The sequence below is a fragment of the Saccoglossus kowalevskii genome, chromosome 11 (genome assembly GCF_978046115.1).
Source record: "Saccoglossus kowalevskii chromosome 11, keSacKowa6.1, whole genome shotgun sequence".
Classification (NCBI taxonomy): Eukaryota; Metazoa; Hemichordata; class Enteropneusta; family Harrimaniidae; genus Saccoglossus; species Saccoglossus kowalevskii.
In genome coordinates, this window is record NC_140651.1 from 37,986,113 (window position 1) to 37,998,318 (window position 12,206).

The window sequence follows — 12,206 nt, forward strand, 5'->3', positions numbered from 1 at the left end:
CCGACAAATATTCAGCCTACTGCCAAACCATTGCAGAATACACCAGTTCTCGTCCGATCACTGAAGTTAAGCTGCATCGGGCGTGGTTAGTACTTGCATGGGAGACCGGCTGGGAATACCACACGCAGTAGGCTTATCAATATTTTTATTCCACCGTACATACCAACTTTTTCCCGTGATTTTTTGCCTAGCCGAAGCATTAATTGAAATCCAATTCCGACAAATATTCAGCCTACTGCCAAACCATTGCAGAATACACCAGTTCTCGTCCGATCACTGAAGCTAAGCCGCATCGGGCGTGGTTAGTACTTGCACGGGAGACCGGCTGGGAATACCACGTGCAGTAGGCTTATCAATATTTTTATTCCACCGTACATACCAACTTTTTCCCGTGATTTTTTGCCTAGCCGAAGTATTAAGTTACATCCAATTCCGACGAATATTCAGCCTACTGCCAAACCATTGCAGAATACACCAGTTCTCGTCCGATCACTGAAGCTAAGCCGCATCGGGCGTGGTTAGTACTTGCACGGGAGACCGGCTGGGAATACAGTAGGCTCATCAACATTTTTATTCCACATTACATACCAACTTTTTCCCGTGATGTTTTGCCTAGCCAAAGCATTAATTGAAATCCAATTCCGACAAATATTCAGCCTACTGCCAAACCATTGCAGAATACACCAGTTCTCGTCCGATCACTGAAGCTAAGCCGCATCGGGCGTGGTTAGTACTTGCACGGGAGACCGGCTGGGAATACCACGTGCAGTAGGCTTATCAATATTTTTATTCCACCGTACATACCAACTTTTTCCCGTGATTTTTTGCCTAGCCAAAGCATTAATTGAAATCCAATTCCGACAAATATTCAGCCTACTGCCAAACCATTGCAGAATACACCAGTTCTCGTCCGATCACTGAAGCTAAGCCGCATCGGGCGTGGTTAGTACTTGCACGAGAGACCGGCGGGGAATACCTCGTGCAGTAGGCTCATCAACATTTTTATTCCACATTACATGCTAACTTTTTCCAATGATTTTTTGCCTAGACGAAGCATTAAATGACATACAATTCGGTCGAATATTCAGCCTACTGCCTAACCATTGCAGAATACACCAGTTCTCGTCCGATCACTGAAGTTAAGCTGCATCGGGCGTGGTTAGCACTTGCGTGGGAGATCGGCTGGGAAAACCATCTGCAGTAGGCTGATGAACATTTTTATTCCACCGTACATACCATATTTCCCGGGATTTGTTGCCTAGCCGAAGTAAAAAATTACATCCAATTCCGACGAATATTCAGCCTACTGCCAAATCATTGCAGAATACACCAGTTCTCGTCCGATCACTGAAGTTAAGCTGCATCGGGCGTGGTTAGTACTTGCGTGGGAGATCGGCTGGGAAAACCATCTGCAGTAGGCTGATGAACATTTTTATTCCACCGTACATACTAACTTTTTTCCATGATTTTTTGCCTAGCCGAAGTATTAAATTACATCCAATTCCGAGGAATATTCAGCCTACTGCCAAACCAATGCAGAATACACCAGTTCTCGTCCGATCACTGAAGTTAAGCTGCATCGGGCGTGGTTAGTACTTGCATGGGAGACCTGCTGGGATTAAAAAGTGCAGTAGGCTTATCAACATTTTTATTCAACCATACATACCACTTTTTTCCCGTGATTTTTTGCCTAGCCGAATCATTAATTGAAATCCAATTCCGATGAATATTCAGCCTACTGCCAAACCATTGCAGAATACACCAGTTCTCGTCCTATCACTGAAGCTAAGCCGCATCGGGCGTGGTTAGTACTTGCACGGAAGACCGGCTGGGAATACCTCGTGCAGTAGGCTCATCAACATTTTTATTCCACATTACATGCTAACTTTTTCCCATGATTTTTTGCCTAGACGAAGCATTAAATGACATACAATTAGGACGAATATTCAGCCTACTGTCAAACCATTGCAGAATACACCAGTTCTTGTCCGATCACTGAAGTTAAGCTGCATCGGGCGTGGTTAGTACATGCATGGAGACCGGCTGGGAATACCACGTGCATTAGGCTTATCAATATTTTTATTCCACCGTACATACCAACATTTTCCCGTGATTTTTTGCCTAGCCAAAGCATTAATTGAAATCCAATTCCGACAAATATTCAGCCTACTGCCAAACCATTGCAGAATACACCAGTTCTCGTCCGATCACTGAAGCTAAGCCGCATCGGGCGTGGTTAGTACTTGCACGAGAGACCGGCGGGGAATACCTCGTGCAGTAGGCTCATCAACATTTTTATTCCACATTACATGCTAACTTTTTCCAATGATTTTTTGCCTAGACGAAGCATTAAATGACATACAATTCGGTCGAATATTCAGCCTACTGCCTAACCATTGCAGAATACACCAGTTCTCGTCCGATCACTGAAGTTAAGCTGCATCGGGCGTGGTTAGTACTTGCGTGGGAGATCGGCTGGTAAAACCATCTGCAGTAGGCTGATGAACATTTTTATTCCACCGTACATACCATATTTCCCGGGATTTGTTGCCTAGCCGAAGTAAAAAAGTACATCCAATTCCGACGAATATTCAGCCTGCTGCCAAATCATTGCAGAATACACCAGTTCTCGTCCGATCACTGAAGTTAAGCTGCATCGGGCGTGGTTAGTACTTGCGTGGGAGATCGGCTGGGAAAACCATCTGCAGTAGGCTGATGAACATTTTTATTCCACCGTACATACTAACTTTTTTCCATGATTTTTTGCCTAGCCGAAGTATTAAATTACATCCAATTCCAAGGAATATTCAGCCTACTGCCAAACCAATGCAGAATACACCAGTTCTCGTCCGATCACTGAAGTTAATCTGCATCGGGCATGGTTAGTACTTGCATGGGAGACCTGCTGGGAATACCACGTGCAGTAGGCTTATCAACATTTTTATTCAACCGTACATACCATTTTTTTCCCGCGATTTGTTGCCTAGCCGAAGTATTTAATTACATCCAATTCCGACGAATATTCAGCCTACTGCCCAACCATTGCAGAATACACCAGTTCTCGTCCGATCGCTGAAGTTAAGCTGCATCGGGCGTGGTTAGTACTTGCGTGGGAGACCGGCTGGGAATACCACCTGCAGTAGGCTAATGAACATTTTTATTCCACCATACATACGAACCTTTTTCCATGATTTTTTGCATAGCCGAAGCATTAAACGACATCCAATTCCGACGAATATTTTGCCTACTGCCAACCCATTGCAGAATACACCAGTTCTCGTCCGATCACTGAAGTTAAACTGCATCGGGCGTGGTTAGTACTTGCATGGGAGACCGGCTGGGAATACCACGTGCAGTAGGCTTATCAACATTTTTATTCCACCATACATACTATCTTTTTCCCGTGATTTTTTGCCTAGCCGAAGCATTAATTGAAATCCAATTCCGACAAATATTCAGCCTACTGCCAAACCATTGCAGAATACACCAGTTCTCGTCCGATCACTGAAGTTAAGCTGCATCGGGCGTGGTTAGTACTTGCATGGGAGACCGGCTGGGAATACCACACGCAGTAGGCTTATCAATATTTTTATTCCACCGTACATACCAACTTTTTCCCGTGATTTTTTGCCTAGCCGAATCATTAATTGAAATCCAATTCCGACAAATATTCAGCCTACTGCCAAACCATTGCAGAATACACCAGTTCTCGTCCTATCACTGAAGCTAAGCCGCATCGGGCGTGGTTAGTACTTGCACGGGAGACCGGCTGGGAATACCTCGTGCAGTAGGCTCATCAACATTTTTATTCCACATTACATGCTAACTTTTTCCCATGATTTTTTGCCTAGACGAAGCATTAAATGACATAAAATTAGGATGAATATTCAGCCTACTGCCAAACCATTGCAGAATACACCAGTTCTCGTCCGATCACTGAAGATAAGCTGCATCGGGCGTGGTTAGTACTTGGATGTGAGACAGGCTGGTAATACCACGTGCAGTACGCTCATCAACATTTTAATTCCACCGTACATACCAACTTTTTCCCGGGATTTGTTGCCTAGCCGAAGTATTAAATTACATCCAATTCCGACGAATATTCAGTCTACTGCCAAACCATTGCAGAATACACCAGTTCTCGTCCGATCACTGATGTTAAGCTGCATCGGGCGTGGTTAGTACTTGCATGGGAGACCTGCTGGGATTAAAAAGTGCAGTAGGCTTATCAACATTTTTATTCAACCATACATACCACTTTTTTCCCGTGATTTTTTGCCTAGCCGAATCATTAATTGAAATACAATTAGGACGAATATTCAGTCTACTGCCAAACCATTGCAGAATACACCAGTTCTCGTCCGATTACTGAAGTTAATCTGCATCGGGCATGGTTAGTACTTGCGTGGGAGATCGGCTGGGAAAACCATCTGCAGTAGGCTGATGAACATTTTTATTCCACCGTACATACCATATTTCCCGGGATTTGTTGCCTAGCCGAAGTAAAAAATTACATCCAATTCCGACGAATATTCAGCCTACTGCCAAATCATTGCAGAATACACCAGTTCTCGTCCGATCACTGAAGTTAAGCTGCATCGGGCGTGGTTAGTACTTGCGTGGGAGATCGGCTGGGAAAACCATCTGCAGTAGGCTGATGAACATTTTTATTCCACCGTACATACTAACTTTTTTCCATGATTTTTTGCCTAGCCGAAGTATTAAATTACATCCAATTCCGAGGAATATTCAGCCTACTGCCAAACCAATGCAGAATACACCAGTTCTCGTCCGATCACTGAAGTTAAGCTGCATCGGGCGTGGTTAGTACTTGCATGGGAGACCTGCTGGGATTAAAAAGTGCAGTAGGCTTATCAACATTTTTATTCAACCATACATACCACTTTTTTCCCGTGATTTTTTGCCTAGCCGAATCATTAATTGAAATCCAATTCTGATGAATATTCAGCCTACTGCCAAACCATTGCAGAATACACCAGTTCTCGTCCTATCACTGAAGCTAAGCCGCATCGGGCGTGGTTAGTACTTGCACGGGAGACCGGCTGGGAATACCTCGTGCAGTAGGCTCATCAACATTTTTATTCCACATTACATGCTAACTTTTTCCCATGATTTTTTGCCTAGACGAAGCATTAAATGACATACAATTAGGACGAATATTCAGCCTACTGCCAAACCATTGCAGAATACACCAGTTCTTGTCCGATCACTGAAGTTAAGCTGCATCGGGCGTGGTTAGTACATGCATGGAGACCGGCTGGGAATACCACGTGCATTAGGCTCATCATCATTTTAATTCCACCGTACGTACCAACTTTTTCCCATGATTTTTTGCCTAGGCGAAGCATTAAATGACATCTGATTGCGAAGAATATTCAGCCTACTGCCAAACCAATGCAGAATACACCAGTTCTCGTCCGATCACTGAAGTTAATCTGCATCGGGCATGGTTAGTAATTGCATGGGAGACCGGCTGGGAATACCACGTGCAGTAGGCTTATCAATATTTTTATTCCACCGTACATACCAACATTTTCCCGTGATTTTTTGCCTAGCCAAAGCATTAATTGAAATCCAATTCCGACAAATATTCAGCCTACTGCCAAACCATTGCAGAATACACCAGTTCTCGTCCGATCACTGAAGCTAAGCCGCATCGGGCGTGGTTAGTACTTGCACGAGAGACCGGCGGGGAATACCTCGTGCAGTAGGCTCATCAACATTTTTATTCCACATTACATGCTAACTTTTTCCAATGATTTTTTGCCTAGACGAAGCATTAAATGACATACAATTCGGTCGAATATTCAGCCTACTGCCTAACCATTGCAGAATACACCAGTTCTCGTCCGATCACTGAAGTTAAGCTGCATCGGGCGTGGTTAGTACTTGCGTGGGAGATCGGCTGGTAAAACCATCTGCAGTAGGCTGATGAACATTTTTATTCCACCGTACATACCATATTTCCCGGGATTTGTTGCCTAGCCGAAGTAAAAAAGTACATCCAATTCCGACGAATATTCAGCCTGCTGCCAAATCATTGCAGAATACACCAGTTCTCGTCCGATCACTGAAGTTAAGCTGCATCGGGCGTGGTTAGTACTTGCGTGGGAGATCGGCTGGGAAAACCATCTGCAGTAGGCTGATGAACATTTTTATTCCACCGTACATACTAACTTTTTTCCATGATTTTTTGCCTAGCCGAAGTATTAAATTACATCCAATTCCAAGGAATATTCAGCCTACTGCCAAACCAATGCAGAATACACCAGTTCTCGTCCGATCACTGAAGTTAATCTGCATCGGGCATGGTTAGTACTTGCATGGGAGACCTGCTGGGAATACCACGTGCAGTAGGCTTATCAACATTTTTATTCAACCGTACATACCATTTTTTTCCCGCGATTTGTTGCCTAGCCGAAGTATTTAATTACATCCAATTCCGAGGAATATTCAGCCTACTGCCCAACCATTGCAGAATACACCAGTTCTCGTCCGATCGCTGAAGTTAAGCTGCATCGGGCGTGGTTAGTACTTGCGTGGGAGACCGGCTGGGAATACCACCTGCAGTAGGCTAATGAACATTTTTATTCCACCATACATACGAACATTTTTCCATGATTTTTTGCATAGCCGAAGCATTAAACGACATCCAATTCCGACGAATATTTTGCCTACTGCCAACCCATTGCAGAATACACCAGTTCTCGTCCGATCACTGAAGTTAAACTGCATCGGGCGTGGTTAGTACTTGCATGGGAGACCGGCTGGGAATACCACGTGCAGTAGGCTTATCAACATTTTTATTCCACCATACATACTATCTTTTTCCCGTGATTTTTTGCCTAGCCGAAGCATTAATTGAAATCCAATTCCGACAAATATTCAGCCTACTGCCAAACCATTGCAGAATACACCAGTTCTCGTCCGATCACTGAAGTTAAGCTGCATCGGGCGTGGTTAGTACTTGCATGGGAGACCGGCTGGGAATACCACACGCAGTAGGCTTATCAATATTTTTATTCCACCGTACATACCAACTTTTTCCCGTGATTTTTTGCCTAGCCGAATCATTAATTGAAATCCAATTCCGACAAATATTCAGCCTACTGCCAAACCATTGCAGAATACACCAGTTCTCGTCCTATCACTGAAGCTAAGCCGCATCGGGCGTGGTTAGTACTTGCACGGGAGACCGGCTGGGAATACCTCGTGCAGTAGGCTCATCAACATTTTTATTCCACATTACATGCTAACTTTTTCCCATGATTTTTTGCCTAGACGAAGCATTAAATGACATAAAATTAGGATGAATATTCAGCCTACTGCCAAACCATTGCAGAATACACCAGTTCTCGTCCGATCACTGAAGATAAGCTGCATCGGGCGTGGTTAGTACTTGGATGTGAGACAGGCTGGTAATACCACGTGCAGTACGCTCATCAACATTTTAATTCCACCGTACATACCAACTTTTTCCCGGGATTTGTTGCCTAGCCGAAGTATTAAATTACATCCAATTCCGACGAATATTCAGTCTACTGCCAAACCATTGCAGAATACACCAGTTCTCGTCCGATCACTGATGTTAAGCTGCATCGGGCGTGGTTAGTACTTGCATGGGAGACCTGCTGGGATTAAAAAGTGCAGTAGGCTTATCAACATTTTTATTCAACCATACATACCACTTTTTTCCCGTGATTTTTTGCCTAGCCGAATCATTAATTGAAATCCAATTCCGACGAATATTCAGTCTACTGCCAAACCATTGCAGAATACACCAGTTCTCGTCCGATTACTGAAGCTAAGCCGCATCGGGCGTGGTTAGTACTTGCACGAGAGACCGGCGGGGAATACCTCGTGCAGTAGGCTCATAAACATTTTTATTCCACATTACATGCTAACTTTTTCCAATGATTTTTTGCCTAGACGAAGCATTAAATGACATACAATTCGGTCGAATATTCAGCCTACTGCCTAACCATTGCAGAATACACCAGTTCTCGTCCGATCACTGAAGCTAAGCCGCCTCGGGCGTGGTTAGTACTTGCACGAGAGACCGGCGGGGAATACCTCGTGCAGTAGGCTCATAAACATTTTTATTCCACCGCACATACTAACTTTTTCCCATGATTTTTTGCCTAGACGAAGCATTAAATGACATCCAATTGCAACGAATATTCAGCCTACTGCCAAACCAATGCAGAATACACCAGTTCTCGCTGATCATTGAAGTTAATCTGCATAGGGCATGGTTAGTACTTGCATAAGAGACCGGCTGTGAATACCACGTGCAGTAGGCTTATCAACATTTTTATTCCACCGTACATACCATATTTCCCGGGATTTGTTGCCTAGCCGAAGTAAAAAATTACATCCAATTCCGACGAATATTCAGCCTACTGCCAAATCATTGCAGAATACACCAGTTCTCGTCCGATCACTGAAGTTAAGCTGCATCGGGCGTGGTTAGTACTTGCGTGGGAGATCGGCTGGGAAAACCATCTGCAGTAGGCTGATGAACATTTTTATTCCACCGTACATACTAACATTTTTCCATGATTTTTTGCCTAGCCGAAGTATTAAATTACATCCAATTCCGAGGAATATTCAGCCTACTGCCAAACCAATGCAGAATACACCAGTTCTCGTCCGATCACTGAAGTTAATCTGCATCGGGCATGGTTAGTACTTGCATGGGAGACCGGCTGGGAATACCACGTGCAGTAGGCTTATCAACATTTTTATTCAACCGTACATACCATTTTTTCCCGCGATTTGTTGCCTAGCCGAAGTATTTAATTACATCCAATTCCGACGAATATTCAGCCTACTGCCAAACCATTGCAGAATACACCAGTTCTCGTCCGATCGCTGAAGTTAAGCTGCATCGGGCGTGGTTAGTACTTGCGTGGGAGACCGGCTGGGAATACCACCTGCAGTAGGCTAATGAACATTTTTATTCCACCGTACATACGAACCTTTTTCCATGATTTTTTGCATAGCCGAAGCATTAAACGACATCCAATTCCGACGAATAATTAGACTACTGCCAACCCATTGCAGAATACACCAGTTCTCGTCCGATCACTGAAGTTAATCTGCATCGGGCGTGGTTAGTACTTGCATGGGAGACCGGCTGGGAATACCACGTGCAGTAGGCTTATCAACATTTTTATTCCACATTACATGCTAACTTTTTCCCATGATTTTTTGCCTAGACGAAGCATTAAATGACATAAAATTAGGATGAATATTCAGCCTACTGCCAAACCATTGCAGAATACACCAGTTCTCGTCCGATCACTGAAGATAAGCTGCATCGGGCGTGGTTAGTACTTGGATGTGAGACAGGCTGGTAATACCACGTGCAGTACGCTCATCAACATTTTAATTCCACCGTACATACCAACTTTTTCCCAGGATTTGTTGCCTAGCCGAAGTATTAAATTACATCCAATTCCGACGAATATTCAGTCTACTGCCAAACCATTGCAGAATACACCAGTTCTCGTCCGATCACTGATGTTAAGCTGCATCGGGCGTGGTTAGAACTTGCATGGGAGACCTGCTGGGATTAAAAAGTGCAGTAGGCTTATCAACATTTTTATTCAACCATACATACCACTTTTTTCCCGTGATTTTTTGCCTAGCCGAATCATTAATTGAAATCCAATTCCGACGAATATTCAGTCTACTGCCAAACCATTGCAGAATACACCAGTTCTCGTCCGATTACTGAAGCTAAGCCGCATCGGGCGTGGTTAGTACTTGCACGAGAGACCGGCGGGGAATACCTCGTGCAGTAGGCTCATAAACATTTTTATTCCACATTACATGCTAACTTTTTCCAATGATTTTTTGCCTAGACGAAGCATTAAATGACATACAATTCGGTCGAATATTCAGCCTACTGCCTAACCATTGCAGAATACACCAGTTCTCGTCCGATCACTGAAGCTAAGCCGCATCGGGCGTGGTTAGTACTTGCACGAGAGACCGGCGGGGAATACCTCGTGCAGTAGGCTCATAAACATTTTTATTCCACATTACATACTAACTTTTTCCCATGATTTTTTGCCTAGACGAAGCATTAAATGACATCCAATTGCAACGAATATTCAGCCTACTGCCAAACCAATGCAGAATACACCAGTTCTCGCTGATCATTGAAGTTAATCTGCATAGGGCATGGTTAGTACTTGCATAAGAGACCGGCTGTGAATACCACGTGCAGTAGGCTTATCAACATTTTTATTCCACCGTACATACCATATTTCCCGGGATTTGTTGCCTAGCCGAAGTAAAAAATTACATCCAATTCCGACGAATATTCAGCCTACTGCCAAATCATTGCAGAATACACCAGTTCTCGTCCGATCACTGAAGTTAAGCTGCATCGGGCGTGGTTAGTACTTGCGTGGGAGATCGGCTGGGAAAACCATCTGCAGTAGGCTGATGAACATTTTTATTCCACCGTACATACTAACATTTTTCCATGATTTTTTGCCTAGCCGAAGTATTAAATTACATCCAATTCCGAGGAATATTCAGACTACTGCCAAACCAATGCAGAATACACCAGTTCTCGTCCGATCACTGAAGTTAATCTGCATCGGGCATGGTTAGTACTTGCATGGGAGACCGGCTGGGAATACCACGTGCAGTAGGCTTATCAACATTTTTATTCAACCGTACATACCATTTTTTCCCGCGATTTGTTGCCTAAGCGAAGTATTTAATTACATCCAATTCCGACGAATATTCAGCCTACTGCCAAACCATTGCAGAATACACCAGTTCTCGTCCGATCGCTGAAGTTAAGCTGCATCGGGCGTGGTTAGTACTTGCGTGGGAGACCGGCTGGGAATACCACCTGCAGTAGGCTAATGAACATTTTTATTCCACCGTACATACGAACCTTTTTCCATGATTTTTTGCATAGCCGAAGCATTAAACGACATCCAATTCCGACGAATATTTAGCCTACTGCCAACCCATTGCAGAATACACCAGTTCTCGTCCGATCACTGAAGTTAATCTGCATCGGGCGTGGTTAGTACTTGCATGGGAGACCGGCTGGGAATACCACGTGCAGTAGGCTTATCAACATTTTTATTCCACCATACATACTATCTTTTTCCCGTGATTTTTTGCCTAGCCGAAGCATTATTTGAAATCCAATTCCGACAAATATTCAGCCTATTGCCAAACCATTGCAGAATACACCAGTTCTCGTCCGATCACTGAAGCTAAGCCGCATCGGGCGTGGTTAGTACTTGCACGGGAGATCGGCTGGGAATACCTCGTGCAGTAGGCTCATCAACATTTTTATTCCACATTACATGCTAACATTTTCCCATGATTTTTTGCCTAGACGAAGCATTAAATGACATACAATTCGGACGAATATTCAGCCTACTGCCTAACCATTGCTGAATACACCAGTTCACGTCCGATCACTGAAGTTAATCCGCATCGTGCATGGTTAGTACTTGCATGGGAGACTCGCTGAGAATACCACGTGCAGTAGGCTCATCAACATTTTTATTCCACATTACATACTAACATTTTCCCATGTTTTTTTTGCCTAGCCGAAGCAATAAATGACATCCAATTGCAACGAATATTCAGCCTACTGCCAAACCAATGCAGAATACACCAGTTCACGTCCGATCACTGAAGTTAAGCTGCATCGGGCGTGGTTAGTACTTGGATGTGAGACAGGCTGGGAATACCACGTGCAGTACGCTCATCAACATTTTAATTCCACCGTACATACCAACTATTTCCCGGGATTTGTTGCTTTGCCGAAGTATTAAATTACATCCAATTCCGACGAATATTCAGTCTACTGCCAAACCATTGCAGAATACACCAGTTCTCGTCCGATCACTGATGTTAAGCTGCATCGGGCGTGGTTAGTACTTGCATGGGAGACCTGCTGGGATTAAAAAGTGCAGTAGGCTTATCAACATTTTTATTCAACCATACATACCACTTTTTTCCCGTGATTTTTTGCCTAGCCGAATCATTAATTGAAATCCAATTCCGACAAATATTCAGCCTACTGCCAAACCATTGCAGAATACACCAGTTCTCGTCCTATCACTGAAGCTAAGCCGCATCGGGCGTGGTTAGTACTTGCACGGGAGACCGGCTGGGAATACCTCGTGCAGTAGGCT

At 44.0% G+C, this 12,206-nt stretch overlaps 54 pseudogenes; all 54 read left to right on the plus strand.

The window, feature by feature from the left end:
* The first annotated feature begins 14 nt into the window (after window positions 1-14).
* Window positions 15-134, plus strand: LOC146737280 (5S ribosomal RNA; annotated as a pseudogene).
* A 96-nt stretch (window positions 135-230) lies between these two features.
* LOC146737281 (5S ribosomal RNA) lies at window positions 231-350 on the plus strand (annotated as a pseudogene).
* A 305-nt stretch (window positions 351-655) lies between these two features.
* On the plus strand, window positions 656-775 carry LOC146737282 (5S ribosomal RNA; annotated as a pseudogene).
* Window positions 776-871: 96 nt separating this feature from the next.
* Window positions 872-991, plus strand: LOC146737283 (5S ribosomal RNA; annotated as a pseudogene).
* A 96-nt stretch (window positions 992-1,087) lies between these two features.
* Window positions 1,088-1,207, plus strand: LOC146737284 (5S ribosomal RNA; annotated as a pseudogene).
* A 94-nt stretch (window positions 1,208-1,301) lies between these two features.
* On the plus strand, window positions 1,302-1,421 carry LOC146737285 (5S ribosomal RNA; annotated as a pseudogene).
* A 96-nt stretch (window positions 1,422-1,517) lies between these two features.
* On the plus strand, window positions 1,518-1,637 carry LOC146737286 (5S ribosomal RNA; annotated as a pseudogene).
* Window positions 1,638-1,733: 96 nt separating this feature from the next.
* On the plus strand, window positions 1,734-1,853 carry LOC146737287 (5S ribosomal RNA; annotated as a pseudogene).
* A 96-nt stretch (window positions 1,854-1,949) lies between these two features.
* On the plus strand, window positions 1,950-2,068 carry LOC146737288 (5S ribosomal RNA; annotated as a pseudogene).
* A 96-nt stretch (window positions 2,069-2,164) lies between these two features.
* On the plus strand, window positions 2,165-2,284 carry LOC146737289 (5S ribosomal RNA; annotated as a pseudogene).
* A 96-nt stretch (window positions 2,285-2,380) lies between these two features.
* Window positions 2,381-2,500, plus strand: LOC146737290 (5S ribosomal RNA; annotated as a pseudogene).
* A 94-nt stretch (window positions 2,501-2,594) lies between these two features.
* Window positions 2,595-2,714, plus strand: LOC146737291 (5S ribosomal RNA; annotated as a pseudogene).
* Window positions 2,715-2,810: 96 nt separating this feature from the next.
* On the plus strand, window positions 2,811-2,930 carry LOC146737292 (5S ribosomal RNA; annotated as a pseudogene).
* Window positions 2,931-3,026: 96 nt separating this feature from the next.
* Window positions 3,027-3,146, plus strand: LOC146737293 (5S ribosomal RNA; annotated as a pseudogene).
* A 96-nt stretch (window positions 3,147-3,242) lies between these two features.
* On the plus strand, window positions 3,243-3,362 carry LOC146737294 (5S ribosomal RNA; annotated as a pseudogene).
* Window positions 3,363-3,458: 96 nt separating this feature from the next.
* LOC146737295 (5S ribosomal RNA) lies at window positions 3,459-3,578 on the plus strand (annotated as a pseudogene).
* Window positions 3,579-3,674: 96 nt separating this feature from the next.
* Window positions 3,675-3,794, plus strand: LOC146737296 (5S ribosomal RNA; annotated as a pseudogene).
* A 96-nt stretch (window positions 3,795-3,890) lies between these two features.
* Window positions 3,891-4,010, plus strand: LOC146737297 (5S ribosomal RNA; annotated as a pseudogene).
* A 96-nt stretch (window positions 4,011-4,106) lies between these two features.
* LOC146737298 (5S ribosomal RNA) lies at window positions 4,107-4,226 on the plus strand (annotated as a pseudogene).
* A 96-nt stretch (window positions 4,227-4,322) lies between these two features.
* LOC146737299 (5S ribosomal RNA) lies at window positions 4,323-4,442 on the plus strand (annotated as a pseudogene).
* A 94-nt stretch (window positions 4,443-4,536) lies between these two features.
* Window positions 4,537-4,656, plus strand: LOC146737300 (5S ribosomal RNA; annotated as a pseudogene).
* Window positions 4,657-4,752: 96 nt separating this feature from the next.
* Window positions 4,753-4,872, plus strand: LOC146737301 (5S ribosomal RNA; annotated as a pseudogene).
* Window positions 4,873-4,968: 96 nt separating this feature from the next.
* Window positions 4,969-5,088, plus strand: LOC146737302 (5S ribosomal RNA; annotated as a pseudogene).
* A 96-nt stretch (window positions 5,089-5,184) lies between these two features.
* LOC146737303 (5S ribosomal RNA) lies at window positions 5,185-5,303 on the plus strand (annotated as a pseudogene).
* Window positions 5,304-5,399: 96 nt separating this feature from the next.
* LOC146737304 (5S ribosomal RNA) lies at window positions 5,400-5,519 on the plus strand (annotated as a pseudogene).
* A 96-nt stretch (window positions 5,520-5,615) lies between these two features.
* LOC146737305 (5S ribosomal RNA) lies at window positions 5,616-5,735 on the plus strand (annotated as a pseudogene).
* A 96-nt stretch (window positions 5,736-5,831) lies between these two features.
* LOC146737306 (5S ribosomal RNA) lies at window positions 5,832-5,951 on the plus strand (annotated as a pseudogene).
* Window positions 5,952-6,045: 94 nt separating this feature from the next.
* LOC146737307 (5S ribosomal RNA) lies at window positions 6,046-6,165 on the plus strand (annotated as a pseudogene).
* Window positions 6,166-6,261: 96 nt separating this feature from the next.
* On the plus strand, window positions 6,262-6,381 carry LOC146737308 (5S ribosomal RNA; annotated as a pseudogene).
* Window positions 6,382-6,477: 96 nt separating this feature from the next.
* Window positions 6,478-6,597, plus strand: LOC146737309 (5S ribosomal RNA; annotated as a pseudogene).
* A 96-nt stretch (window positions 6,598-6,693) lies between these two features.
* LOC146737310 (5S ribosomal RNA) lies at window positions 6,694-6,813 on the plus strand (annotated as a pseudogene).
* A 96-nt stretch (window positions 6,814-6,909) lies between these two features.
* LOC146737311 (5S ribosomal RNA) lies at window positions 6,910-7,029 on the plus strand (annotated as a pseudogene).
* Window positions 7,030-7,125: 96 nt separating this feature from the next.
* On the plus strand, window positions 7,126-7,245 carry LOC146737312 (5S ribosomal RNA; annotated as a pseudogene).
* A 96-nt stretch (window positions 7,246-7,341) lies between these two features.
* LOC146737313 (5S ribosomal RNA) lies at window positions 7,342-7,461 on the plus strand (annotated as a pseudogene).
* Window positions 7,462-7,557: 96 nt separating this feature from the next.
* On the plus strand, window positions 7,558-7,677 carry LOC146737314 (5S ribosomal RNA; annotated as a pseudogene).
* Window positions 7,678-7,773: 96 nt separating this feature from the next.
* On the plus strand, window positions 7,774-7,893 carry LOC146737315 (5S ribosomal RNA; annotated as a pseudogene).
* A 96-nt stretch (window positions 7,894-7,989) lies between these two features.
* On the plus strand, window positions 7,990-8,109 carry LOC146737316 (5S ribosomal RNA; annotated as a pseudogene).
* Window positions 8,110-8,418: 309 nt separating this feature from the next.
* On the plus strand, window positions 8,419-8,538 carry LOC146737317 (5S ribosomal RNA; annotated as a pseudogene).
* A 96-nt stretch (window positions 8,539-8,634) lies between these two features.
* On the plus strand, window positions 8,635-8,754 carry LOC146737318 (5S ribosomal RNA; annotated as a pseudogene).
* Window positions 8,755-8,849: 95 nt separating this feature from the next.
* LOC146737319 (5S ribosomal RNA) lies at window positions 8,850-8,969 on the plus strand (annotated as a pseudogene).
* Window positions 8,970-9,065: 96 nt separating this feature from the next.
* On the plus strand, window positions 9,066-9,185 carry LOC146737320 (5S ribosomal RNA; annotated as a pseudogene).
* A 96-nt stretch (window positions 9,186-9,281) lies between these two features.
* Window positions 9,282-9,401, plus strand: LOC146737321 (5S ribosomal RNA; annotated as a pseudogene).
* A 96-nt stretch (window positions 9,402-9,497) lies between these two features.
* Window positions 9,498-9,617, plus strand: LOC146737322 (5S ribosomal RNA; annotated as a pseudogene).
* A 96-nt stretch (window positions 9,618-9,713) lies between these two features.
* On the plus strand, window positions 9,714-9,833 carry LOC146737323 (5S ribosomal RNA; annotated as a pseudogene).
* Window positions 9,834-9,929: 96 nt separating this feature from the next.
* On the plus strand, window positions 9,930-10,049 carry LOC146737324 (5S ribosomal RNA; annotated as a pseudogene).
* Window positions 10,050-10,358: 309 nt separating this feature from the next.
* On the plus strand, window positions 10,359-10,478 carry LOC146737325 (5S ribosomal RNA; annotated as a pseudogene).
* Window positions 10,479-10,574: 96 nt separating this feature from the next.
* On the plus strand, window positions 10,575-10,694 carry LOC146737326 (5S ribosomal RNA; annotated as a pseudogene).
* Window positions 10,695-10,789: 95 nt separating this feature from the next.
* Window positions 10,790-10,909, plus strand: LOC146737327 (5S ribosomal RNA; annotated as a pseudogene).
* A 96-nt stretch (window positions 10,910-11,005) lies between these two features.
* Window positions 11,006-11,125, plus strand: LOC146737328 (5S ribosomal RNA; annotated as a pseudogene).
* Window positions 11,126-11,221: 96 nt separating this feature from the next.
* Window positions 11,222-11,341, plus strand: LOC146737329 (5S ribosomal RNA; annotated as a pseudogene).
* A 96-nt stretch (window positions 11,342-11,437) lies between these two features.
* On the plus strand, window positions 11,438-11,557 carry LOC146737330 (5S ribosomal RNA; annotated as a pseudogene).
* Window positions 11,558-11,654: 97 nt separating this feature from the next.
* Window positions 11,655-11,774, plus strand: LOC146737331 (5S ribosomal RNA; annotated as a pseudogene).
* Window positions 11,775-11,870: 96 nt separating this feature from the next.
* On the plus strand, window positions 11,871-11,990 carry LOC146737332 (5S ribosomal RNA; annotated as a pseudogene).
* A 96-nt stretch (window positions 11,991-12,086) lies between these two features.
* LOC146737333 (5S ribosomal RNA) lies at window positions 12,087-12,206 on the plus strand (annotated as a pseudogene).